The following is a 27,282-nucleotide window of genomic DNA, read 5'->3' on the forward strand; positions in this document are numbered from 1 at the left end:
GAATGGCACAGGGGTCAGTATGCAAAATGAGCGTGGGATAATACAGAACCTTATGTAGAGGAGAGAAAATATTCACGTGGACCTAGCCCTGTTTCCAAATGATTATAAATTATTTTACCTGTGCATTTGCATAGGTTTATAAAAAATCTATTATATATTTTCCCCTTAGATTGTAGAGATTCCAGCGTGACAGGTAATGAAATAATGATTTGTTTCAGATGCCAGTGTTTAAGCTGTATAAAGTTGATTTTATATATTTTTCTTGTCAGCTTCATTGAAGTCAATGAAATTAAACACACCCATTGCATTTGTCATCAAGAGACAAGAAACTGAACACATTACTGCTTTATTTTTATAATAAAATAAATTGCAGACTACTGCATTTGAATGACCCCGAGAGGGTTCACCCAGGAGCAAAGGGACTATGGGCTTCTAGGTGCAGCTCATCAGCTCCAAGGCTCAGCTGGGAGTATGACACCTGAAATCTATGGTGTGAAAAAAAAATGAAACTTAAGTGGGATCATTCTGTGCATCTTTCCAGAAAAAGGATCTTTAATTTCACTAATAAGAACATGAAGAAGTTTAAGAAGTCTACAAAACAGTTATCTACTTACATAAATAGAAGAGTTGGATGAGCTGTGAATAGCCCAGATAAACTACATAAGGTGATGTCCTATGGGAAGAAAGTTCACCATCCTTTTCCAGATGCTTGTTATAAAAAGAAACAGCCTCCTAGAATTTGGGGTTGTGATATGGAAAATAAAGAAAATGAATTGACTTGTGCAGCCACTTGCCTGAAAAATTACACCATGATAGTCAACATATTTGCTTAACTCCAGGGATGATGGTTCTTCACAGTCAGAAAGCCCATCATCAAAATACGGTGTTATTTATTTGTTTGTTTGTTTTCTGAGGTTTCTCAGGGCCATGAAACAATGGCACAAGTTTTGTTCAGCAGGAATTTGAGATTGGGTGTAATTTGAACTTTCTGGAAAAAGAGAAGTATAGGTGAACTTGTAGCTTATTTGGTGAGGATGGAAAACCTTGGAGTGGTAATGGGTTGCCTTCTTGACCTCATCAACAGTTTACAGGAAGAAAAATTATACATCTCACTTGGCTGCTGTGTAGACCTGTCTCTAGTAAAGTCACTAGTTAAAAGGAAATTTGAAGAATATATAATAGTTGGCTCAAACTGGCTTCAAGCGGTCATGTAAAGATGGTGGTCAGAACTATCAACCAAAACAAAAGTTGTAAATAATGAAAATATTCACATTTTATTTATTTATTTATTTATTCATTTTTATGGTTATTTAACTTTAATTTTTTATTATTATTTATACTTTTATAGTTGTCCCAATTTTCCCCCCTTTGTCCCCCTCCACCCAGCTCACCCCTCACTTCCATAGTCAATCCCCACACCACTGTTACAGAACCCCTGGGCTGCTCCAGTTGAAAACAAACCCGTGGGCTCTTTAGTTAGGGGCCCGATTGCCCGCCGCCAAAATTATAACTCTCAATACCAGAGTTTAGTGAAAAGAAAAAGAATAGTTTATTTAACAGTTATATAGATTTAGTTATTTGCGGATTTCTGTTGTTAAGTCTTATGTTCTTTAAAACACCCACAAACACATATCCTTGCCTCCCCCCTACCAAACCAGGCTAGTTTTAGAAAAGTCAGAGAAACCCTTTCCCTACTTTCCAAACACAGTTCAGCTTTACCAGTAGCTGCCAATCATTCAATCCTGATTGGGGAGACCTCGTCTGTGTTATGGGGTCCACCAGCTTTTAATCCAGAACCTCATGGATTCTCAGCCTCCTTGTAAACTGTATAGTTAGTCCTTTTGTAATCCGCACAGTCCGCCTTAACCTTAGTTAAATCCGCACAGTCCGCCTAAAATGTCTGCCGCTTATTTTTAAATCCCTGACTACATCCTCTGATGTAGTGGGTGCGGTAACCAGTTCTGACCATTCACAGAACCTTACGTAGGCTCTGTGTGCTTTCTCCATACCATCCCCTGGTTCAAGACTCCTCCCATCTGCCTGAGGCTTTGGATGCATTAAAGCCATTTTGCATAAAAAAGACACTAGCCACCTCAGGCATGTGGAGGCATTCTGAAAAGCTGCTTCCTTCTCCCCATCCCCCAGCTGCAAACTCTGGGGTTTTTTGGAACACCCCTGTTTCTGTAACACCACTGTCCATGTTCATTGGTCCTTCATATACAGGTGTCCCCCATATAACTTGGTACTTTTATAACATGGTTTTGCTCTAACACAGTTTCACTCCAACATGGTTTTGCTCTAACATGGTTAGGGAATTGGGGAACCCCCCCTGTATAATGTGATAAAAGCTTTTAAGAGCAAAAGATAACTCATTTAAATTTTTTTATTTGGGTGTGTACATCATATCAGTTTACTCTAAAAAGCATAAAGAAAGGCCTAGACTTAGCTGAACAGTTAGAGTTATATTTCTCAAATGAAGGTCCTTGCACCGAGAGGAGCACAAAATTTAAGAGAGAACTTCAAAAGTGCTTAGCACCATATAACAAAATTTATAAAGATCTCTCAGCTAAAAGCAAGCAATATAAAATAACAGATTATTTTGCAAAAAGTAGAGCATAGAAATCAAGATAATGCTGAAGAAAGTTCAGAGGAAGAGGATATCTTGTCAAAAAGAAAACATATTCCGTTAATGGAGCTTAGTAGCGATAACAAAGAAAACATTACTTAATTCATATTAATATGTTGTGCTTTTGATGAAAATTGCTTTAATAAATATATTTTTCATAATTATAACATGTAATAGTTTTTATTTTTTTAATTTTTGGAACCTAACCCCCCTTTTTGTACTATTTCTTTGTTTCATATAACACGGATTTACATAACATAGCATTTGTTAGGAACCTTAACAACTGTTATACGGTGTTACCTGTATGTTCTTTGACTAATTCCTTCACCCTAAAATTACAATTAAGTGGACTGTAGGAACAAGAGAACCATCTTACTTTGGTTCCAGGATATATTGATAATATAGCTAAGGATGTAGATGCCTATCTATTATAGTTGCATGGAGAGACTTCATCTACTAAAAAGCATTTGGTCATTCAAAACATTCCTGAACTACTTGATTTCCAAAATATTTCTCATAAAAAACTGTGAACTGTAGAAGACAAAACATTTTTTTAAAGCCACATGATGAAACCACCAACAAAACTGTAACAATCTGCTTTGTATTGAGTGGGAAAATACCTGAAAGGAGCAGCTTCAACTTCAATAAGGTGAAAGTGCACTATGGAGATTGTTCACATTTGCTGCATTGGGATTTACATGGTTATTTGGTAATATTGTTTAAAAACCGTTAGAACTTAATGCCATGCTGCCTAAGAATATACTTTATGTTATGTCAAAAAGTAAGAAAACATTATTAGAAACCACAAAGATCATTCATTATTACTTTTATTATGATTGCAGTTTATAAGAAAAAACTTGAATCTATGCAGCTATTTTCTTATGTTGAAAAGACTTTGAAAAAGACTATGTATTTGTATGAATCACTTAGTAAATTATATAATGTCTAACCACTGGGTTTTACACCTGAAAGTAATATAGTATTGTTATTTAAGGAAGAAAGCAAAACACCATGTGAAGATGCAGACACAGAGGAAGAACACAAAGTGTTACAGAGGCAGAGGTTGGAATGATGCAGCTTCAGGACAAGAACATCAGGGGTTGACTACCATCACTAGAAGATATGAATAGACAAGGACAGTTTTTTTTTGCCTGCAGGTTTTAGAGAAAGCATGGCTCTCCTGTGGGGTCACAAATAATAACTTTTTCCCACTGTCTTAAGTTCTAGATGGCCCAGTAATCACATTAACAGAGACAGATTAACAAGAGAAAATGTACAAAGTTTATTATGGACGTACATGCCATGGTTGTCATAAGATACAGGATCGAAGGCACACTGGGCAGTTGACGTTTACATGCTATTCTGGACAAAGGAGAAGGGGAGCAGGGATCTGGTATTTCAGAAGGAAAGTAGGTAATTCACAGGTAGAAGAAAGAACAAACAGATGGTAAATGAATTCTTGCCAAGCAACCCAGAAACAGTGGGAGCCAGAAGTAAATTCAACAGGCAGGCTTTGCTAGATGTCTGCCTGTCTGCCACATTTAGTTCAGACATGCTAAGGTGAATATGCTAAAGTGCTTCTTCCTTACATTCAGCAAGTTTTTCCTTCTGAATTTTTTAGGTAAGAAAGGGGAGAGTTAAAGGTTCTTTCTTTGTCTTTTGTTTCTTAATAATCAGTTTAAATTTAATATCCCGAGTGGCACATTTTGGATGGCAAAACTTTTGTTCCCTTTACTGACTACATGTTAAATTTTAGACTATATCTTCAAGAACTATGAGATAACACATTTCTGTTTTCTTAAGCTGTGCAGTTAGTGATACCTTGTTATGTCAGCCCTAGGAATCTAATATAACCAGGTATGCTAAACCTAAAAAGTAACTTTCTTTACCACAGCATTTTTAATTTTTATAAAAATTATGTAGAATATAACTGAAAAAAAATGAAAAGAAAAAGAGATACACACACACACAAACACACACACACAAACAATTTAAACCAAAACTGAGACCACCTGTATTGCTTATAAATTGATTTTTCAACTTGAAAAGCAGGTTTCGTTGGTCTCATAGGCCCAAAAATAAACAAACAAAAAAGATTGCAATTTCTGTAAGAAAAATTTCAGCAAAGATTAACCAGATCTGAAGCTGTTTTGTGAGTAGTAAATTATTTACCTGATTCATTAATAAATGCTATCATTTATTCATAAACAAATGACAAATTGTTCAAAATACAGCAAGTGATATATTATATATTTATCTCTGCATCTGTTTATTACCACATATAAATCAATTCAAGATTCTATTGTTTAGAAGAAGCACCATAAACTGACAGAGTGGCTCAAGGGTATGACAATAGTGATACATTTTCTTACAAATACTTACTAAATTCTTTCTAGTGAAAGACACTTCAGATAAATAAATATTGAAAAGATGTGCTTTTTCAGGAACTTTCATCTAGAAAGGACAGGACCAATGACAGCCTAAGTAAAGAGCTTGAACACACCAATAGAAAAGCACAATAGGGTATGTACAGGAAGTAAAAATCGGCTCTGATGGGATGAGACATAGAGTTTATAAACAAGAAGGGTGAGAGACAACGCTCAATGGGTAAGCTGGAGAAGGATTATGGGAGATTCTGAATAACGATGAATAATACTAACATTAATTGAATATTTAACATTAGTCCTATAGTTGCTTTGTCGTCGTCGGCAGCCGTCCGTCTCGAGAGACGATGGTGTAGCTTCTTAAGTGTCTATCTGCACCGCCGAGAATGGCTGTGCAGTCCGACTCGGGAGTGACACGGTATCTGTCTCCTCCCGTGTTGAATCGACATCTTGCGATGACGCTGGAGTGTCCTCTCCAGTGGAGCTGAAGCTACAGAGCCTGGGCAGGGTGATATGGAGGGTCTGCTGTTGCCCATGCAGCAGACCCCCCCTCTCTTCGCAGCTGAAGGGTCCAAGGGAAGACGGAGTCGATACAGCTTGGCTTCAGGTGCGCCGCAGGAGTTGCCGGTGTTGACTACAACGTCAAACCGCCTTAGGGACTCCGGCTCCGGATTTTCTGTCGGGGTTTACTCCCTTAGCCTTTCCCCAGAAGAGGTATGCCGCAAGGCAGCGGAGGTTTTTTGGAGTCAGAGTTTTCCTTCTCTGATGTACCCTGACTGGAAGATCGAACCAGCGACACTTAGCTCGCAGGCCGACGCTCAATCCACTGAGCTAAACCAGCCAGTTGCTTTGTATACATCAATTATTGAAATATTCACAATAATGCTCTGAAGTAGATACTAATATTAACATCAAATTATGTAAATCAGGATATGGAGGCACAAAGAAGCTAGGCAATTTACTCAAGAATAACAGCTGGAATTCACAGGACTTGAAACTAGGCAGTCTAGCTGCAGAGCTCTTAATTATTGTGCAATGCAGGCATTAAAAAAGAATGGCTACATGGAAAGCTGAATAATCTGACACATTTTTGCAGGCAATGACATATAAAAATAGGTAATTACAATGAAGTACGTGCCATGTGGTAGGCACCCTACTAAACACTTTGCATGTGTTACCTAATTTTAATCATCACATATTCTTATAAGCCACAGGACTAAGATTTTAGAGCAAATAATAAAATTTACCAAAACATTAAACTGATATTCTGGGGAAAGTATCTGACAAGTTGTATACTGTATCAATGTGGAGAGCTAAGAGGTGAGAAAATCAGTTATGAAGGTATACAAACCCAGAAAAGAGAAATAAAGCTTTAAATTTAGGGTTATGGAAGTGGGGGAGGAAAAAACTAATAGGAAATACTGTAGGAGTACAGCAGATATTATGTGGGCAACTAGTCATAACAGAAGAGAGTGAAAATTGTTGACAAATCTTAGATTTGGAACCTGGGTAACAGACAGAATTGTGGTGCCCTTGATAGCAGAGGGGACAGGGAAAGAAGAGGAAGAAAAGTTGATGCTGTTTCAGCATGGGCAAATTTAAAAAGTTGATGGGGCCATTCAGTGGGAATGGTTTTGGTCTTCAGAAATGTTGACAAAAGCTCAGAGAAACTTCAGGACTGGGGAAATAATCTTAGAAATGATCTTCATAGAAAGCAATGGTGTAAGATTAGAGAAAGCTAACACAGAAAAGAAACAGACACACAGAGAGGGTCCTGAAGGGTTACTATGGGAGAGTCTTCTCATTCCATTTCCTCCTCTTATTCCTTTTCCTCTTTATTCCCATTTTCTCCTCTTCCTTCCTTTACTAGTATCTTGGTATATAGTAGATGCTCTGTATTGGATAAATGAATGATAGAATAAAGGAATGAAGAAATAAATGAATGAGGGAAACTCAATACTTATAATTGTCAAACTCAAGAAATCAAGTCAGAGAACAAGAGAAATAAAAAATAGTGAAAGAATCAAGAATTTAAAATGTGATTACTTATTTATTTTTTAGTCTGTAAATTACTAGATCCTAAATATAGATGTAAGTTTCCTTCTGAAAGCATGTGTAAATACATTTCTTATGAATTTAATCTTATAAATCAAATATACTAGAATACTTCTTTAAATAGCAGGAATATTGTCATTATTTCTAGGGTAAACTGAAAAGTCATCCAACATTGAAATTTTGAAGATATTTGCATCATAATATAATAGTATTTTTTACAGTACAGTTTTACTTGTTTAGAAATTAGCTTTCTTTCTAGGAGAAAGTTGCTTTTCTCTTGTAGTTTATGTAACAACCCTTAATGTAAATAAAAAGATAAAGAATTCATTCTGTGAACTTATGTCTCTATTTCTTGGGTTTTCTGATGCATAGGAGATAAGCTTGTTTTTCAAAATAAAATTGACTAGAAAATTTATGTTACATATAGAGGTATATATTATATATAATTTATACTCAGTCACACAAGCATAAATATGTTTAATTACATATAACACTATGAAATTGATATGTATTTCTCATCTCGGTGCACATACCTATAAAATGTTATGTATATATATAGCTCATATATAAATACCGTATTTTTTGCTCCATAAGACACACTTTTTCCCCAAAAAAGTCGGGGTGGGGGAATGTCTGTGTGTCTTATGGAGCAAATATTGCGTCAGAGACCATGATGTGTGTTACCTAATCTGTCAGCGGTGGTGACAGCTGTTAGAAGAGGAAGCAGTGGGCCCACACAAAACCTCTGGGGGTGCTTAAATGTCCCACTTTACTGCTGAATCTCAGGGCGTTTGGTCAGTATGAAGTAGCAAAGAAAGTGATAGCAGTAATTGTGAGCAACTGAACTTCATAAATTCTGACACTAACAATGATGAGTTCTTCAGGTTCCCAGAAAACTAGAAGAGTACTTGAACCTTAAAGTCTCTCCTCATTTGTTAATGACAGTGATGATGGTTCTTAATACTGCTGTTGATTGCTGTTCACTTTACATGGTTGAAATATTATTCTGTTATATTTTATTAAATATTTTAGTACACCATTTGGTTAAGAATTTTTTTTTCTTGTTTTCCTCCTCTAAACCTAGGTGTGTCTTATGGTCAGGTGTGTCTTATAGTGTGAAAAACATAGTAATTTAATATGTGTCATATTATATACATGATATACACATCTTATCTGACATACATATTTTACTTATTTAATATGTAATTTGCCCTATCATATACTCATTCTGATGCTACTTTCTATATGTTTGTTTCTCCAAACAAAAATTTCACACCTATGTGCATCTCTCAAAATCTGAGTGTTCTGAGTACTGACTTGTGATGTTATCATGCATTTCAGCATAATCATATTGTGGCTAAGGTCATTTTCTATATTCAACGTGTAAACTAGCATAGGTGGTTCATCACATATCATGTGCAATATTTTCTTTCTTCTCAGTCTGCATGTGAGAGCCCATGGGATGCAGGTGTATTATCTATACAATGTACTTGTAAGGATTGCTTTTATGACAGGAAGACAGACTGCTGAGACAGGCACTATTCTGCCCTCTTTTCACTCTTAGAAATCAAATGATGTTTGATTTTGCTGTAAATACACATTGCCTTTAAAAAGTGAGACAATATAAATGGATTTTTGAGAGTACCGTAGGATTTCTTAGGGTGATAGAATTCTTAGGATAAGATAAAAGAGAAAACAGTTACCTCATAAAGCTCCTTATTTAACTGAAGGGGAAAGCAAGTCTCAGGAAAGGCGAACAATATTTTGCCCAAACTGGCACAGTTTTGGATGGCTAAGTTGGTACTAGAATTGAATTTTCTTTTTTCTCTTCTGCTTTGTTGCCTCAGTGACATGCATATTGAATCCTATTTTTCAGTTACACTTAATCACATGAGTTTTATTTTATGAGAAGAAAAAAAAATGAATTCATTCTAACAAGAAACTTTTCTTTCTAACTTTGTATAGCAACGGTATCATACCTACTGATGGTTCTAGATGGTTTAGGAACATAAAACAGGCATCAAAGATTTCCTCTGCTGCACTGTTTCTTTCATCCAAAGTGCTCAATCTATGGACAGCCAGTCCCTGCTATTTCTCTCCTTCCTACTCACAAGAGATTTAACCAAAGTGAAGGTATGAAAAACTGTGGTAATTTTGTAAATGCCTATGTTTTATAAGAACAGATCTGCAAATGTTGACTCATATTTTACCTCAGCACTTCTGCATTTCTATGGAATTCATACTGTCCCTTCCTGTCAGCTTGGCTGAATCTCCCTTTCCTGTTGGTGTACTAGGTTCTCCATGTTAGACTATGTTTGCTTGAGCAAGCAGAACAGACTTAGAAATCTGAGGGGGAGCAAACACCATCCTTACTCCGCCACTTTTTTTTTTTTTTCCTGGCATTATAAAAACATGAGTTGGATAAAGTCAAAGTGAACTATCATTTTTTTTTTTTTAAAGCCAACACTGATCTTGAAGAATTAAGAAGCAGTTTCTACCCTGATGGAGCTTGTGATCTAGCAGGGGAGAAAAGGTTAGCTAGTTTAACATAATTCAACAACATGAAATACTATGGGAGGCAGAGGAGAGACAGATAATGATACAAAGAAATAAGATTTTTCAAACAATCTTCTTAGCCAAGAGAAAAAACATTTGGGGATGCCTATCACATGGCAGAGATCTGTATTTTTCAATCTGCGTTTCTCATCCTAAACACAGTTCTTCCAGAGGTTGGACATGCCTAGTACTATTTTAGATTTATAGGAGAAATGGTAATTATTACATATAATGGATGCCTTAGGACATTGGGGCTTAATTCTTCCATGGAATCCTGGTGAGACAGCTCAGATACCTCCCTGAAAAGGCCAGAGTATTGGTCATGCTAGTTTTGGTCTTTAGAAGGAGATGATTTGTTCAACGGGCCTAATTTTCTGTGTGAAGAGAGACTCAAAAAGAGCCGTCTTGTTCAAAACGAGAGAGATTTGTGGATGTGAGAGTTTAAGTTTTCTTACATTTTACAAATAATTCAATCTGATAAAAAGAAACAAAATTATTAAAGTGAAATTCTATATACTAGTAGTCTGGAGTGCAAACCTAAGGGGGTCTGTGTATTGATTAGAAAATATAACCATCATATTCTATCACATCTTCTCCAGAATTTTGACTGTTAAGCTAAAATAAATTCCCTGAACACAAATTAGAATTTGCAACACACATTCTAATTTCTAGTGCCCATTGCAACAACAGCAAAAATTTAGTATTTGTTTCCAGACGTTTGAAGACAAGTCCAATGAACAATTCATTTCCCATCCAATCAAGTTGCCCAGTACCTATGTTTAGGTGAACTGAAAATAATCATTTGATGACTGCTGACTTTCAGTTACACATTTGTCTGCTCCAGGGGCTTTGGCTTCTTGTGTCTGGCATAAGGTTAGAGCCAATTCTTTTTCTCACAGGTCACTTGGCTCTCCTCAAAGACTCCCTGCTGAGCTTCTCTGTACACAAATCCAATATCTTGAGTGTGGCCTGTCTCTAGCTTCCTGGCTGCCCACCTTCCACAAACTCTTTCTTTGTTGGAGTCCCAGCCCTTTCTTCTGGAACCAGGAGTAAGTTCACCTTCCCATGTAGTCCACATCTCTTCTATGTAATCATCAGTGCATGCTTAACTCTGATAAATTCTGGGAGTTCAGTCTGAGCCCAATATATGATTTTTTCTTCATATTGCAACTTTCTATGTCTGCAAACACCAGAGGCTGTCTCTACAATCTCACTGAAGTCCCACCAAACTAAGCTTATGGCTAGCCAACAGATTTCGCTATTCCTTATCTGAGGATGAAGCTGAGGGGCTCACATCACTTCACTGCCTTCTATTGGGTTGGCCAAAAAGTCCATTCAGGTTTTTTTTTTTTTTTTTCTGTAAAATAAAAGGCAGAGTTTTTATTTTCACCAATAAGTATTGATTTGGATATTTTGAGTATGTTGGCTATCTCCTGCTATTAGCTTCTAGTAGGTAGAAGTCAGAGGTTCTGCTAAGCATCTTCCAATGCATAAGATAGCTCCACAGCAGAGAATTATGTGGCCAAAATGTCAATAGCACCAAGAAAACTCACAAGTAAATTTTGACACATTCGATCAGTCATAGCACCTTCTCCATACACTGCACAAATCTTTTTGGTGTTTCAGTTGGGTTTTTATCTTTCTTGAAATAATAAAGCATAATATGCTAAAATGTGTATTTTCTCCCATCTTCAATATTATAATGGCTGCACAAAAGTTCACCAATTTTGATGCTTTTTAAAAAAATGCACACTGATATGATAGCTATCATAATGCTATCTAACAAAATTGTTTTGAGTCAAGTTAAAGACAACTAAGTACTACTAGAACCATTGTACAGAAAAAAATAAGCAAACATTTTGGCCAACCCAGTACAAAGAGAAGCTCCCCAGAAATGTTCTCTTTATAATCTTCTCTCTGCTAACAACTGAAACCTCTTTTTATAGACACCATCTCTTTGCAGATGTAATAACTCTGGCCTATTTTGTGAAATTTGTCATGTAAAATATTAAAAATGTCTTCACTGTGCAGTCACTGTAAATTACCCTATTGTGAATGTGTATCATAGTTTGACAAAAAGAATTCACCCAGATAGATTCAATTATGCTATGATCACCCAGTAAGTGTTATTTGTTATGCCAGCCATCAGAATGGTTTAAATCAATTATAATTGTTAGTTGTATACATATTCAACTTAATATCAAAATAAATAAGTTAAAAACATTAAAGAATTAATGTTAGTAACTAAAGAAATAACATACTCTTAATCACATGAAGTAGCTGACATTTGTTCATTTATTTTCCCTTTATTGTGAAAACCTCATATTTTTTGTCATATCAAATTATTGGGTTAATAGTCCACATCTTCCACTATGAAATCCTTAATGGGAGATCCTTCCTCTCCCTCTTCTCTTTAAAACCAACATGAAAATACTATGTTATACAGATCCTAAATATAGATGAAAGTTTTCTTCTGAACACCTTATGTAAATAAGTTTCTTATAAACTTAATCTTAGAAATCAAATATATTAGAAGATGTTTTTAATAGCAGACATATTATCATTATTCTTAGGGTAAACTGAAAAGTCATTTCACATTAAAAGTTTATTTATTTCTTTATTTAATCATTGACACTTCAAGAAGTAATATGCAAGAGAGGCAAGGATAGTTAGAAACTAAGTAAGTACAAGTGATATGGTGATTAACTTATATTTAATTATTGCAGATTTTTCATTATATCAAGGGGTTTTGCAGTGCTGTATACGTATGTTGTTAAAGTTACATAGGTTTAAGAGTGTAGAACACGTTTAAGAACATAAGTAGTGTTTATTAAAGTGTGGAAAAGGTTAATAAGGGAGTGGGAAAGGTTAATAAGGGACTGGGAATGGTTTTTAAGTGTGTGGGGAGAGTTTATAAAGCCTTAAAATATATATAAATACTAAAATATATGTAAGGTTCCTACTTCACAGATTTTCACCTATTGTGGGGGGTCTACAATGTAATACCTGTGATAAGTGAGCGAATACTGTATAGAAATCTTTAATCACACACACACACATAACACTTATTCTAAATAAAACACTATTAAATCCCCTGAGAACACACAGCTACAAGGGAGAATTTGTAATAGTGTAGAGGACTAGAATGATTCAACTGAAGTTATTCATATAAGACTCAAGACCTGGCATTGTCTGTTATTAGCTGAGTGTTTTAAAACACCTTACATAACTTTGTTCTTCATGGTACCATCTTGTGAGGAGCGTATCTGTGGATCTGTAGTGCTTAGCAGAGAGCCTGTCTGAAATTATAATAGGTACTAAATAGAAGTTAATATTCATAAAGCTAGAGGGTATTTCTATTTATTTCTTGTATTCTTTGAAGCAACCCTTTTATATTGTAGGTGAGGGTTACTGTCATCACTGGGTATCTCACAAAAAGATACATTTCAGACATCGCTTTCTCCATAATGTGATTTATGGCTTAGAAATGACTTTTAAAACACATAATAAAAAAAGGATAACATCAATTATCTGAAGTTAATGAGGACATAGAAGAACTTTACTTAATTACAGACCATGGGAGACTAGTAATAAGTAGGTTAAACAGTGTTGGAACAGATAGTAAAACACAATTTTGTATGATGGATTGATTTAATCATAGTTATTTTGTTATTAAAAATCAATTACTATAAAACAAGGTGGGAAAATGTTGCCCATGTTGATACCACACTATTAAAAAACACTGAATTTAAATAGTCTAATGAGGTATTTATTTATGATATTCTCCTTCTGATCCATTATTCCCTTTAGGATTGATTACCTTCGAAAGCTTTCCTGACATAAACTTTTATATGCTGACAAAGGGTGGGGAAGCAAACTATCTTGATTAGTTACATTGTAATCAATATTTAATAGAGCTTATCAGAGCAAAGAACACATTGCATGCACTTAGAGCAGTGATTTTCAAACACTGTGACTCAAGGAGTTTTAAAACATTCAATACCTGACTACTTAGTCAGGGGCACTGACCTCTTTTCCCTTAGATTATCAAGTAAAAAAATAATGGCCAACACAATAGCCATCTAGTATAAAGGAATCAAAATTATACCTATTGTCTTTTGTCAGATCAGTATATATATCTATCTATCTATAGATAGATAGATAGATAGATAGATAGATAGATAGATAGATAGATAGATAGATATTAGCATGCTGCAGAATTTTAGCAATTAGTTCATAAGTGCCATGAGATGAAAAAGGTTAAAAATTATTGACTTGGAAGATGCCTTCCAAGACAAGCTGCAATAGAAAGCTCACTTTGCTTTTAATCATATTTTCAGATTTAATAAGTTTTTACCAGAAGTTCTGGTACCATCATGTTAACTCTTTAGATATTGCCCCCCCCCAATATAGTTAAAAAAAGAACAGTGTTATTCTTTTTATTTTATTTTTTTCAAGAAATCTGAGACATGGGCTTTTATAGATTTGGGCTCCAGCTGAAGCTCCTCATTATACTTTATGTGCTTGCTTAAGTGTAAGAAAAATGCAAGCACTTCATTTGAATGGATGTATATGATGTGGTTAAGTTTGTTTTGAATCTTCTTTTCAGAACAGATTTTCAAAGAAATCCTAAATAATCTCACTTTTAGCAAGAGGATCCATATTTCAGGTTTTTGAAGTCTCTTCAACACTGGTTTATTTTTACATGAACTAAAGAGGCCCACAATGTGACCTTTAAAGATCAAGGATACTTGGAACTGAGTGGCTCACTGAACTAAAGAATAGCTCTGGCTGTTGCTTAGACAGCATCGTGTTCCAAAAGCAACACAAGACTTTTCATATTTATTAGAGCAATTGGGTAAAGTACACAAGAATAATATTATTGAAATTAATGATCAAACTTGACCTTGAATGTGTTGACTCTTCAAGATTTATACATGCATGTATACATGCAAAGAAAAAATGAGTATTTTAAAAAGTATTAATAATTCAACTTCTTTTCAACATTTGATATTTTGTATTGGGGAAAATAAAATGTTTTTTATTATATAGAGCCATTACTTAATAAGAAAAGCATGAACATCAGAGACAGCTTTGGGTTGGAAATTGCTCTAATTCTTAAGGTGTAGTATAGGGCAAAGAACCTACATTTTCTGAGTCACACATTTCTCATCTGTCAAGTGGAAGTGATAATAACTACTTATTAGTGTTGTAAAGGTAAAGCACTGATTTCCTATTTGATGTGTAGGATATGCTCAACAATTGTAATTATATTGAGGGCGGTGATACTGATAATTATGTATTCTTTCTGTATCAGCCTCTCTTAGGTAAGTGATCATGAACCTCATTCCTGCCTACAGTCATGCTTCTGAGCTCATATACAGAACATTACAAACAGCTGCTTCTGGGCACTTAGTATCTGTTCCAACCTATCGGGCTTTTCAAATAATCTGTCCTTATAGTCTGCACATGATAAAAATAATTTTCTCTAGTTTGATAACTCAATTTCTTAAAAATTTTATGACTTGGTCTCTTATTTATATCAAACTATTTAGTATTAAAGTGTGGGGGAGGAAAGAACTTGACTTTCTTAGTTCTTTTGGCTGATCTAATTATTAAGTCTGCATGAGACAAATTAACAAGAGAAAATAACCAAATTTAATTACATATGTACATACGGAAATCCCACATACATAAGAGGTTTGGAGACAGAAAGGTGAAATGAGGTGTAAAAGGCATTCTGAGCCAAGGAATGAGTTAAGGTGCTGTGTGACTCCTGAGCGGAGAAAAGAAATTCACAGGACAATGAGGAAGGCAGATGTTCAGTGATTTGCCCTGCCATATAGATAGTTATTTTTTATCATAACTCTTCTTATGGGCAAGGCCCCCAATTTCGAGTCTTTTAGGTGGTTACAGGAGGGGCAGGAGTTTCTCCTGGGCCTGAAAGCAGGGTCTCAATTACCTTCCATTCAAAATAGTTCACATGCCAAAGTGAACATAGTTCATATGTTCAAAGGCTTCTTGGGGAAGCCTTGTTCTGAACCCCTCCAAAGGTGACTAGGAAACAACCCTTTAAGAGACTACTGACATTCTATTATTTTATATTCTTCATGTAAAAATGAATTGTTGCAATATATGTTATAACTTAATCACTTAAGTAGTCCAGAGTATATGAAAATTCATCTAATGGTATTTTATAGTTGTGATTCTGAAAGTTTAGGAAGAATGTTCTGGACAATAATAAAAATATAGAATGGGAAATATTTTACCTTGTATATGTGAAAACTTGGCATAAGTGGAGCCTTTTAAAAATAGAGCAAGGATATCCCATTCTAGAGGACCTTCCTTGCACCCCTTACTTCTCAATCCTTTGGAATGTTTGAACTGGGCAAAATAATTTTTGGATTGGGCTAAACCAGCACTGTGTTTCAAATAGATATTTGCAAATCTAACAGGAAAGCAGATATCCTGACTACCAGACTGAATGAAGATGTTCTTTTCTTAATTAATTAATTAATTTTTTGAGGGGGCCCTACTCTGTAACAATTTCCCCCCTCTCAGACTTAAGACCCTTTATCATCTTATAAAGGTCAATGGACGAAGGTCTCGTGCTCCTCTAGCTGCTCCAAGCTGGACATGGTCATCGTCCTACCTACACTTGGGTCCAAAAATCCCTAATAAGAGTGGAGATGTGGAGGGGAGGGTGGTCTTCCCACATGTGGAAGGATCTTGCAGACGCCAGGTCAGTTGGCTGTCCCTGGGCAATGGCATGCTCAGTTTAACAAGCCGGCATCCTTGTTGTATTCTGGGGACAACAGATTTGGCAACAGAGTTAAAAGGCATCATTAAAACCATAACCACTAGATGACAAAAGGCAGGTATTAATTTTTCAATGTCCCACATTAGGGAAAAGAAGGGCTTCTTTGGAGGAAGGTGTGCCAGGCACATCTCATTTATCCAAAGCCTTTTTGCCCACTATACTTGGGCTGAGGGGAATATTTTAGGTTTCTCCTCCTCTCAGACCTCTGGGCCCTTTCTGTCCAAGCCATTAGAATAGAAAAAAGAGAAACCAGTTTTAAAATAAAGCCCAAAGACCACCCCATATTTCACCAACCCAACCACTTAGTTCAGCCAAACCATTGAGTCTCAAGAGGCGGTGATGCAGACAGGATTAAGTGAGGCCTATACATACAGACAAACACTCAGGTAATGAGGTCATAGGCTTATGCCCTATGAAAACAGAACACACATGTTAATTTATGCAACATAACTTACAAACCAGTCTCTAGATTTGTGAGACTGTCTTATTGGGAAGACATCCAGGTGCAAGGCATTTGATGTTCTTCTTGCTTGTAAATTAAGCATCTTGAATAAAGATATTCTTTAGAATTAGCACCACCATGTATAGCTGAAGAATAACTTAGCTTATTTGGACCTATCAAAATTATTTCACTGACCTATTAAAACTAATATAAATTTCTTTCTATTTATGTAATTATTTCCCTTCCTTTTTTCATAAAATCCCAGTGACTTCATCCCCTAATTGGAACATTACTTGGATTTCTGCCTGAATCAGTGCTTCCTGAATAGCTATTTTCTTATCTTAAATAAATGCTTTTTACTTTTTACTTTTCACTTTGGCCTTTATTTTTAGGTTAGCATATATATGTGAAATACCAAATAAAAAAATTTTGGTTATATTCCTAAATCCTATAAGATCCTACAAGGATCCTAAGCAGCTTTGCTGCAGTATTATGCTTAGGAATAAATGCAACATATTCATATATTTTGCAGATGTTAGAATTATAAAATATCTGCCCTAATATTTTCAGAATTTAACAGTATGAGGAAAGAAGGGGTAAAAGGTTGGCAGAAGATGGAATGGAGAGTAATTTTTAATATTTGATTTAATGTTTGCAAAACATGTTCATTGCCAACTAAATATTCATTGGTATACAAAGGCAGCAGACTGTTTCTCCCTATTGCTGTTGCAAACTACTTCAGTATTTCAGTGAAATACATTTATTTTTTATTTTTTTTTAAAGATTTTATTCATTTATTTTCAGAGAGAGGGCAAGGGAGGGAGAATGAGAGGAAGAGAAACATCAATGTGAGAGAGAAACATCAGTTGGCTCCCTCTTGCACGCCCCCATCCAGGGATCTGTCCCTCAATACAGGCATGTGCCCTGACTGGGAATCAAACCAGCGACCTTTCAATTCGGAGGCTGGTGCTCAATCCACTGAGCCACACCAGCTAGGGCCATTTAGTTTTTAAATGCAGATTACAGAATTCCACTTATGCTAAAGGAAGAATAAATTTTGTTTGTTTTGATTTTGTTTTTTTCATGTTTTTAAGTTTTGTTTTTCAATGTTTCTTTTCAATGTAGCCTATATGTACACTCTTCTTCCTTTTAACTGGAATCCAAGACCCAAGAAGCAAGTACCAATCTAATTTTTGTCTGGAGTCGCTGGTTTCCAAAAGGCCAGCAGAGGGCAGCAAAACCTAGACATCAACAGTAACTCCAGCACAGGAAGAGCAAGGCTGGGAAATGGCCTGCAATCTGGTTTGGCTTGAGTAAGATGTACACAGCGGATGACAGTTCCTTTGGATAGGTTATTTAAGATTGGTTGGAGTGGGTCTTAGAACATGAAGACATCATATAACTGTAGTTTATCCACACAGATTGAAAGCTCCTGATTTTATAGATAAGGCCACTGAGGCTGTTTTTTCCAGTGAACAACTAGCCTATTGAGTAAATGGTCTAAGATATGTTGAGCAAATTGATTAAGAAGGAACAGAAAGACAGAAACCCTGAGCTCAGTGAATGAGACAATAAGAGTGACGGGTTGTCTTGACTCTTCCCTCTTTCCAGGATGTCTCTCCTCTTACTTGATGCGCTGTCTTCTGTCTCCCACTGACAGATACAAACCAATCTGCTGCTTATCATGTTGCCCCTTCAGGAGACCTAAACTGGAAGGGTCTCAAAACATTTGAGTTTTTCAGGTTTAGGTGTGTAAGTTTGCTCCGTAAAAACAGGAGAATTGATCAGTAAAATGTATTTAGCAAAGTTGGTATTGCTTTAATAGAAAAAAATCCATTACCACATTAAATACTCGGTAGACTAAGTAGGGACCCAGCCATGTCTACACCTTTAACTAGAAAAATGTTCATTATCTCAAGGATGTTTATTTAATAGTTAAAATAAGAACTGAAAATCTAATGGCCACAAGGAATGGAACTATTATTTTCTGTCATTGTTATCTTCAGGAACAGTGTGTTTTTAGAGCTAAGAAGCAAATGAAAATTTTCTTAGGGAGTGTTCATTTCTATCAGTCCACTCATCAAACCACTGGGGGTAACAAAAGTATGGTTATGCGATAATTGTTTTGCAAATGGGGGCCTTCTTTTAAATTCTTCATCTAGTAGGAGGTCCTTATACCTGCTGGGAAATTTTGGAGACAAAGCACAACAGGATATTTTTCTCTCTAAAAACAGTTTCTATTAACCTCCTGAAGGTTGGCTCAGAGGGTTGTGATTATGATCCTGCTGACGTCAACCACCCATCTAAAATAAAGGAGCAATGTTTTGGCTCAGTAGTGAGAGGCTGAAGTCTTGGATGTTTCCTACTTGATCACGTAACTGTGTAAGAATTAAGTGTAAGGAAACATGTTGTGCTATCCGCCTAGCTGTCTAGTGTTAATATTACTTAACAAATTCCTAAGGTGTTTCTATCATGATCTTAGTAATGCATTGGGTCCTAGAAGGTTACAGAGAAGCATTGGGCATGTCACGTGGTTTTTGGAAGCTTGTAATAATTTCCACATAATTCCCAGTAATTTCCTTATTGTGGAAATGAGGATCACATAAACACAAAATGCCACATGATTTTTAAAATTTATTGTTTTTTCTATTACAGTTGTCCCCATTGCTCCCCCACACCCTGCCCATCCCTTCCTCCACAGTCAATCCCCACCCTGTTGTCCATGTCCATGGGTCATTCATACTAGTTCTTTGACTAGACCCTTCCCCTTCTTTGCCACATGAATTTAATGCTAGGTTGAAGGGATTCCTGTCAGAAATCAAGTGTGATTTAGACATTAAATGAATCTGCTTGGTGTTTAAGAAAGGAGAAAAAATTCCTCAGGCGAAGATACATATTGGAAAACACTCTAACTTGCTGTCTGTTGCAATTTACATATTTCAAGTTGGTTAAATAAAAATATGCATCACTCTATTTACATTCTGGCATTCTGAGGAGTAAGCCCTTCTACTTTTCTCATTTTGTAAATAAGGCAATCAGGATGTTGGGAGATTAAGTGATTAGCCTTGGGCCAAAAGGATTAAGAATTAAGGTTAGTATTTGAATATACACTCCTTGAATTTTTTTTGTCTATTGCCCACCCCAGAGTTGTGAAAGCCATTGAGCAAACCTTCAACAGTAACTATGTTAATAGATTTATTAAATATCAACTGAAATATATTGGCTTACTTAGGATAATTTAAAAAGTCTTTCAGATTAAGGATGAAATATTAAACAAAATCCATAATAATAAGAAAAGTAAACTAGGTTCTTCAGGCACTGTGACCATGCTAAACTGAGATGAAATACTATTAAATTTGAAACTGAGTGATTTTAATCTTTGCCTCTCTGCAGTAAATATCCTTCACTGATGCTAAAACCATCTCAAGACTGCCAGTTTTCACCCTGTGGATCTTCACACTTTTCTAAGGCAGGCATAATGTCTTATAAAACCTGTAAAACCCTACACGCTGTTATTGCCCACTAAGAGGAGAGGGTTGACTTGTCCAACACTGATTATCAGCAGGCTGGCCTCCCGGGAAAGGAGTTGCCTTTCCTGGGAAGCTCCATGAAACTGGCAACGGCTGGTGTTTAAGGCAATTAAGGTCAAGGACAAGGCTTGTACTTCAGTTTCCATACGATGTCAAGAGGAAAGGGTGTTTCTTCACCACCCATGATTGGTGATGTGGCTAATTCTGCTTCTACCTGTAACATCATTAAATTGCAACCACAAAGTTTGGGCCCTAGCCCCTCATCAACCCAGAGCTAAGCTGGTAGGACAGGACTGGAGCCAAGATTCTCCCTCATTGTATTAATATTTTACCCTAGTCCTTGACCACAGCAGGATAGGGGCCATTGTTTTTCTAAGCATCCAGCTTAATGACCCTAAAGTATGAGAGATGGGGTATCTCCACCTTTAGAGTACTAAAGGATGGTTACAACTCTTCAGTATGTAAGGCAGGGGGGATATTAGAGGTGGACCTGTCCATTCAGAAAAAAAAGGGATTAAGTCCACCCCTTACAAATGAGTTTAGGATAGCCAAGTAGTCAGTTTGATGGAGTAGTTCCTGGGTGGGTCACTAGGCTACTGATCCCTGCAAACCTCAGAATCATCTAGTTTCTTGGATGCTAGGCAGAAGCTTTTGCTGTCCCTACATAGCAATCACATCTTTGAATGGATTGTAAGTGATGGCACCTTCTTGTTGGGAAATCCAGAATTATTCCCATGGATAACTCTGTGATTTAGGCATTATGACACTGGGCAGTCCAAGGTGTCTGTGGAGTATGTTTATATTCCAGATACCTCAATGTATCTATTTCATAGTATATACAAGGGTGGGAAAAAGTAGGTTTACAGTTGTGCATATGGAAACTATACAATAAAAATAATAATATAAGAATAAATGTGTTTTGCATACTCACAACTGTCAACCTATGTCTATATTCCATATATCTCTATCTATATTTATATCTATAGAGACCTAGAAGAGTTGACTCAAAGACAAAATGCACCTGTACTGGCCTTGTTTTCACTGGGAGGCTGGCTGTACTTTTTGCTTAAACAAGACAGTCTTCTCTTGAAGGGGTCCATCTCCTCTGAGCTTTCTCAGAAATTGGAGGGTGATAAGAAATTCCTGGAATGCCACAGATCTGTATAGGGATCTGATCCATATAAACTTTTCCATGTATCTTTTCTTCTGTACACAAAATTCCTCAGATAATTGGCAAATCTGAATAGCACTTGTTATAGGCTCAAGGTTCATGTGCTTGGCACTGTAAAAGGCTAACACTTAAAATGTCAGAGTTCGGAGCAAGGAAGGTTTATTGATCAAGAAGGAACCAGCTTGGAAAAATGGGGGCTTCCTCAAATTCATCTTTAGAGAGCCTAGAGTTCAGGCTCCTTTTATACCAAGGAAGGAAGAATGAGTGGGGCAAGAGGAGAGTGATGATCACAGGCACTTGGGCACCAACAGGGATCCAAGGACATGAAATCTCCAGATCTTCTTGTTCCCAGTTTATTGACCCCTGATGACCCAAGTCTGGTTTTGAGGCTCCTGCATACCTTTAATGAACAACCGCTATTTTCGTAGATATTTCTTTATTCCTCAGGAGAAGTATCCTCTGGAAAAGGGTCCTGTTCATAAAGGAAAAAAATAAACTCAAGCTGCCAGCAGAATTTCTCTAATGATCAACTTGTCTATATTTAAGACCACAGCAGGCTTGAGCAAGACGGGGTCAGAGAGGCCACATATTTCACTCTGTTATGCACCCTATGCCAAGGAAAGAGCACACACACCAATCCAGTAAGCACTGTTACTGACTGGCTGGCTGTTTTTGACCCACGCACTTGAGGCTGCATCCATTGCCTTGCCTCTCACTCCTGACATAGCAGTTCCAGATCTAAACATTTTGTGTTGAACCTTCCACGCTGGCCTCCTCACTTGGGTTGTAGCTTCTAGATGTGTGCACTCAGCTGCCACAGGGTCATGGGTGTGCAATGGCTGGCAGTGATGGCATGACCTCTGAATAATCCAAATAGTTCTTGCCTGATAGAAACATGTATCAGGTGCCCAAGATCATGCTCAGGTTCAATGATTCTCTGGGAAAAAATCACTGGGCTTAAAAGCTATTACATTCAGTTACAGTTTATTGCATTGGAAGGATAGAGATTAAAACCAGCAAAGATAACAGGTACGTGCAGTGAAGTCCAGAAGAAATGAGGTGCAAGCTTCCAGATATCTTCTAGTTAAGTCACACAGGGACACGTTTCAATCTCTCAGTGACAATATGGTATGTGACAACACATTCAAAGTGTTGCCACCAGGAAAGCTCAAGCATTGGTGTTTAAGGTTTTTATTGGTGGTCTAGTCATTCAGGCTTGCCTTCTAGGAAGAGAAGTCTGCTACTCAGACTCCAGTAAACAACACACACACAGCCCAAAGCAAAAACAGGCACTTGCCAAAAAACAGATTGTTAGGATAATCCTATCTGGTCAAACTGGTGCAACATGGTCTCAAGGCCTCAGGCACAAAAACAACAAAACCACTTATATCATACAGAATATTTCCAGGAGCTGGCCAAAAGCCAGGCCTGAAGACAGCTTTTTTTTTTTTTTTTTTTAATTTTTATTTTTAATTTGTACAATTTGAGAAACCAGGGCCTGTGAAGTTAAACCTTCTCTGCCCAGAAAACAACACCTGAGATTATGTAAGAAAAGAATGCATACTAAATTTTCTTGCACAAAAGTCTTCTAAGATAACTGTTGCCTGGACTTCCCTGAATTCAATATGTGCATCTCTAGCAAGTGGTAGCCCTCTCAACTACTCTCCTGATACTGAGCTGATGACCAGTACTGACATGTCACACAGAAAGCTAGTGGCCATCCCAAAGTCTACTAATGGTACTGTTATGCTCCTGGAGCCTCCCAGACTCCTGGCAAACATCTCTGAATTATAGCACTCAGTACCTGACAATCTATTAACAATGCTGGTAAGGCCAGCTGAGCAGGACTTATGGTTCTTCCTTCTCTAGTCTTCAGGGGAGATTTGGCAGTGTGCCATTTCCCAGCCTCCCTGCTGCTGCTGTGCATGGCAGCTTTGTGACACTCTCTGGACTGGACATCATACATCTCTTAGTCTATACTTGGCCTCCTACTTTGCTTTGGAAGAACATGACTTGCTCCTGGGGGCTTGTCTTCTGGCTATTCCTAATCATCTTCTGGGTTTTTTGCACCAGCTTCCAGGTCTGGTCTCATAGCTCTTAGGCGTTCAGACAATAGGGATTTCTGACAGAATGGGGTATGACATTTGTAGTCCATTATTTGACATCAGGGAGGTGAACTGAGAGAATACAAGACTGAATCTATGGGCTGGACTCACAATGAAAATAAAAGTCACAGTGGCAATTTGACAGATCCTTCTTGCCTATAAACTGAGCATCTCTGATGATGTTACAAACCCAGTTCAACTTCCAAGTGAAAACAAATTTTGAAGACAGTTAGCTGCACTAGTCTAATGTCAACCATGTGATTTTCCTCCAATCATAATTTTTCTCCTTAAGATCACCCTCATTGTCATTAAAGGGACCGCATTAAGTCCAGTTTTAATCTTTCCTGTTCATTTTCATGAACACAAGAGCAATGATTGATCACATATGATCTTTAAGTCTGCTTTGCTGGAACTCACATAGGAAACCTTTAGAATGACTTTTTAGTCTGCATTTCAGGGCACGGAAGCCTAGTCACACACCTGCCATCTGGCCTCACCTGTGCCACCTGCTTCTCTCAAGTCCTTGAGGTTTCTATTGTGCCTTTTTAACCATCATTTGTTCCTTCCCTGGAAAGATTGCCACGAACCACACAACCTCACTAGCTTCAAAATCATTCCCAGTTCCTAAGGGCTTTCTGGTAACAACCAGAGCCCAGGCATGCCTCTTTCAGGCAAGACATTTCAGTCAAAGTCTTGGTTGACAAAACCACCATTAATTAGCAACTAGTCTTATTGGTTTTATGAGAAGAAACCTTATGCCATCATTTATTCATTTAGAATGCCAAATTCTGGAGGGATCAGGTAGGGAGAAAAACATACAGTGTGAAGGAAAATCCTTGTCCTTCGAATATTCAATGAAATTGCATCTTCATATCTTATACCTTCTGTTGCTAAACTTTTCCACAGTGTGAAGATTTAACTCTCCCTGGGAAACCTCAATTTCCTTCTAGAGCAGGAACAGAGCAAATATCAAAGCAAAAACAAAAGTCTAAAAGAAGAAGGGGGACTAAAAGTAGCTCTGGAATCTTGTCTCATTTAGGCACTCTCACCCACCAGCACATACACTGGTCTCCTGGCAGAGATAGGTCCTCTCACTACCCTGTCTCTTGGCAGAGACATCCTCTCTTGTCTCAAGCCAGATTCCACCAGCACCAAATGACCCTTTTTAGGTCCCAAATGGCAAAGGCATTCTCCCCAACCAGTTTACAGATGGCCTTCCCTGGGTCTTCTTGGCTAAAAAGCAGAGACAGAGGATTCCCGATGTACCCAAAACAGCAAAAGTCAAGCCATGTCCCTATAAGATCAGAAAACAAGCAGCTGAGATTTCCTCTCCTCCAGGTTTCAAACTTTCACAACCTTTCCATTGATATTTACAGCTTTCTACAGATCTTCTACAAAATTCACAAACTTTCTAAATACCTTTACTCCTTCAGATTTTACCATAACTCTCTTTTGATTCTTGTTATTTTCCACAGTGAGAAGGACTATACTTAAATTCAGTATCTGCCAGCTAAAAGTCCCTAGATTTACATGCACATGAATAAAACAAAAGAAACATTATCAACCTGTGTTGGGGCTCACAGTCCTTTTCTGGAAGAGGAATTTCAAATCTTTCAGAGTGCAAGTCCAGTGTTACCTTTCCCATGGGTGTTGATTTTTCACTAAAACTCCCTTGATTTGCAGGGACATCCTGCAGCTTCCTGAAGCTTAGACCTTGCAAATACCCTGTCATGCAATGACCTGAATGCTTGGCCATATACTGTCTCATCCCACGTCCCAATTCATAGGCAATAAAGTTCCAACTTCATGATGGATTTGCAATCTAGAGAACTATACATGGGTCATCTTTCCCCATAGACCAATGCATATGTAGGCCAAACTGTTGCAGTAAAAATTTAATTCCTCCTAACTGATTGGAGAATGGCTGTACCTGTTCTAGTCCACCAGAATTCTATACATAGGGTTCCCCCTAGGAACCAACACAGGATAGCCACTGTTGGACCAGAAGTACTGCAGGCTCAAAACAATGAACAGAAAAATCCAGGCAATCTGGGCACACACAAACAAAACTTGAATCCAGAACTCTAACAAACAAACTTTGGGGGCCACATCTATTGCTGACCCATGTTGTGGACTGTGGTCCTCAAACTGTGACCTCTTAGAACTTTGATGCTCCTTTTCCAATCCTGGATTCATAGCCTTTTTCGGGACCCACAGGTGGGACCAGGGGGCTAAATAGCGACTTCTGGTTAGTGGCCTCCCAAGGTGGCCCTCACCTCCTCTAAGAGTCTGTCCCTCTTCCAGACCCATTTCCTCAGTGGCCCCCTTTAGTCCAGGCACTTCTCATGCAGAGCCCTGTCTGTGGTTCCCAGAGCAATCCCCATTGGATGCTGGGCCATGGCATACAGAGCTTGGATGGCCATCCTTGAACCCCAGTTCATGGCCCTCAGTTCATGTCCCTATTGGACACCTGTTCATGGCCTTCAGGATCAGAGCCCAGTTGCACAGAGAACCCTACTGGTGCAGTGCCCATACAACATATCACCTGAGGAGAGCGCTTAGCCCTCCACCTTGCCCACTTCCAAGATGGCAGCACCCTCATGTGTGGCATCATCCAATATGGCAGAGCACCCACATGATTTACCCAAAATGGCAGCACACCCATGCTGCTTAGTGTCTGATCCCCATCATGCATGTGGGTTTGACTTATAGAGCCTAGAGGTTCTCTTTCTCCCCAAACCTATTTTCTTACACCATTGTGGGGTTCCTGGCAACTGACAACTTGAGCTGGGGTGCAGGGCAGTTCTCTGAGACTGAAAAGTCCCAGAACTATGCTCTAAGGGTCAGTCTGCCCCACATGGCTGGACTCTTACTACAGGTTTTCTTAGTCCCATCTGGGTCACCAAAAGTGTTACCAAGCAAAGCAGGGCTCATTCATGTTGGTGCCTAACAATTAGTGTTGAGAAAAACTGGTCTTTATTTACAATATCATAACCTTGGGAGGGGATGGAGGGGAGCTGGGAACACTTCAGCTCAGACCCCTATGCTTGCCCAAGACCCAGCACTTCTCTTGCTCTTTAAAAGGCTATAAGCCAAAACCAAGCCAAATAGTTCCCCATTCCTTATCTATCAGCTCTCTCCTTCAGGATCTGGAGTATGTTGTCATCAGCCTCCGTATAGTAGTCCTGGAAAGCATGTACTGTGTTACACTGGATCATGGTGAAGTCCAGGAAAACACAAGTCCTAAGAGAGTTTCCTTTTCATATGTCCCAAGTTCCAAGAGTCCAGGTAGAGTCAAGATCTTCAAGGCAGAGTCCTTGGTGGCTTTGAAGTCAGCTGAAGCAGGCACAATCAAAGCAGCAGCATGCCTGCTTTCCTACTAGCCCAGGCTGCATGGCTGAATCCTGACTACAAACTGCATAGCTGCTTCTTCCTTCTCACTGCAGACTGACTTCACTACAAACTGCATAGCTGCTACTTCACTATAGGCAGCATGGTTGAATCACTGTTCAGCTCATGGCCCCTTCCTCATGGCTACTCCTTCTCTTCTCTTCTACATTCACTCTGGCCACGTTGCCCTCTCCCATGGCAGA

General features: G+C 37.8%; 1 pseudogene; it reads left to right on the forward strand.

Annotated features, from left to right (window-relative positions):
* Positions 1-503: 503 nt before the first annotated feature.
* The window catches only part of LOC150022162 (KATNB1-like protein 1), a 30,195-nt pseudogene continuing 3,416 nt past the window's right edge, over positions 504-27,282 (forward strand).

Source organism: Furipterus horrens, unplaced genomic scaffold (assembly GCF_987537825.1).
Source record: "Furipterus horrens unplaced genomic scaffold, mFurHor1.1.pri manual_scaffold_1, whole genome shotgun sequence".
Lineage (NCBI taxonomy): Eukaryota > Metazoa > Chordata > Mammalia > Chiroptera > Furipteridae > Furipterus > Furipterus horrens.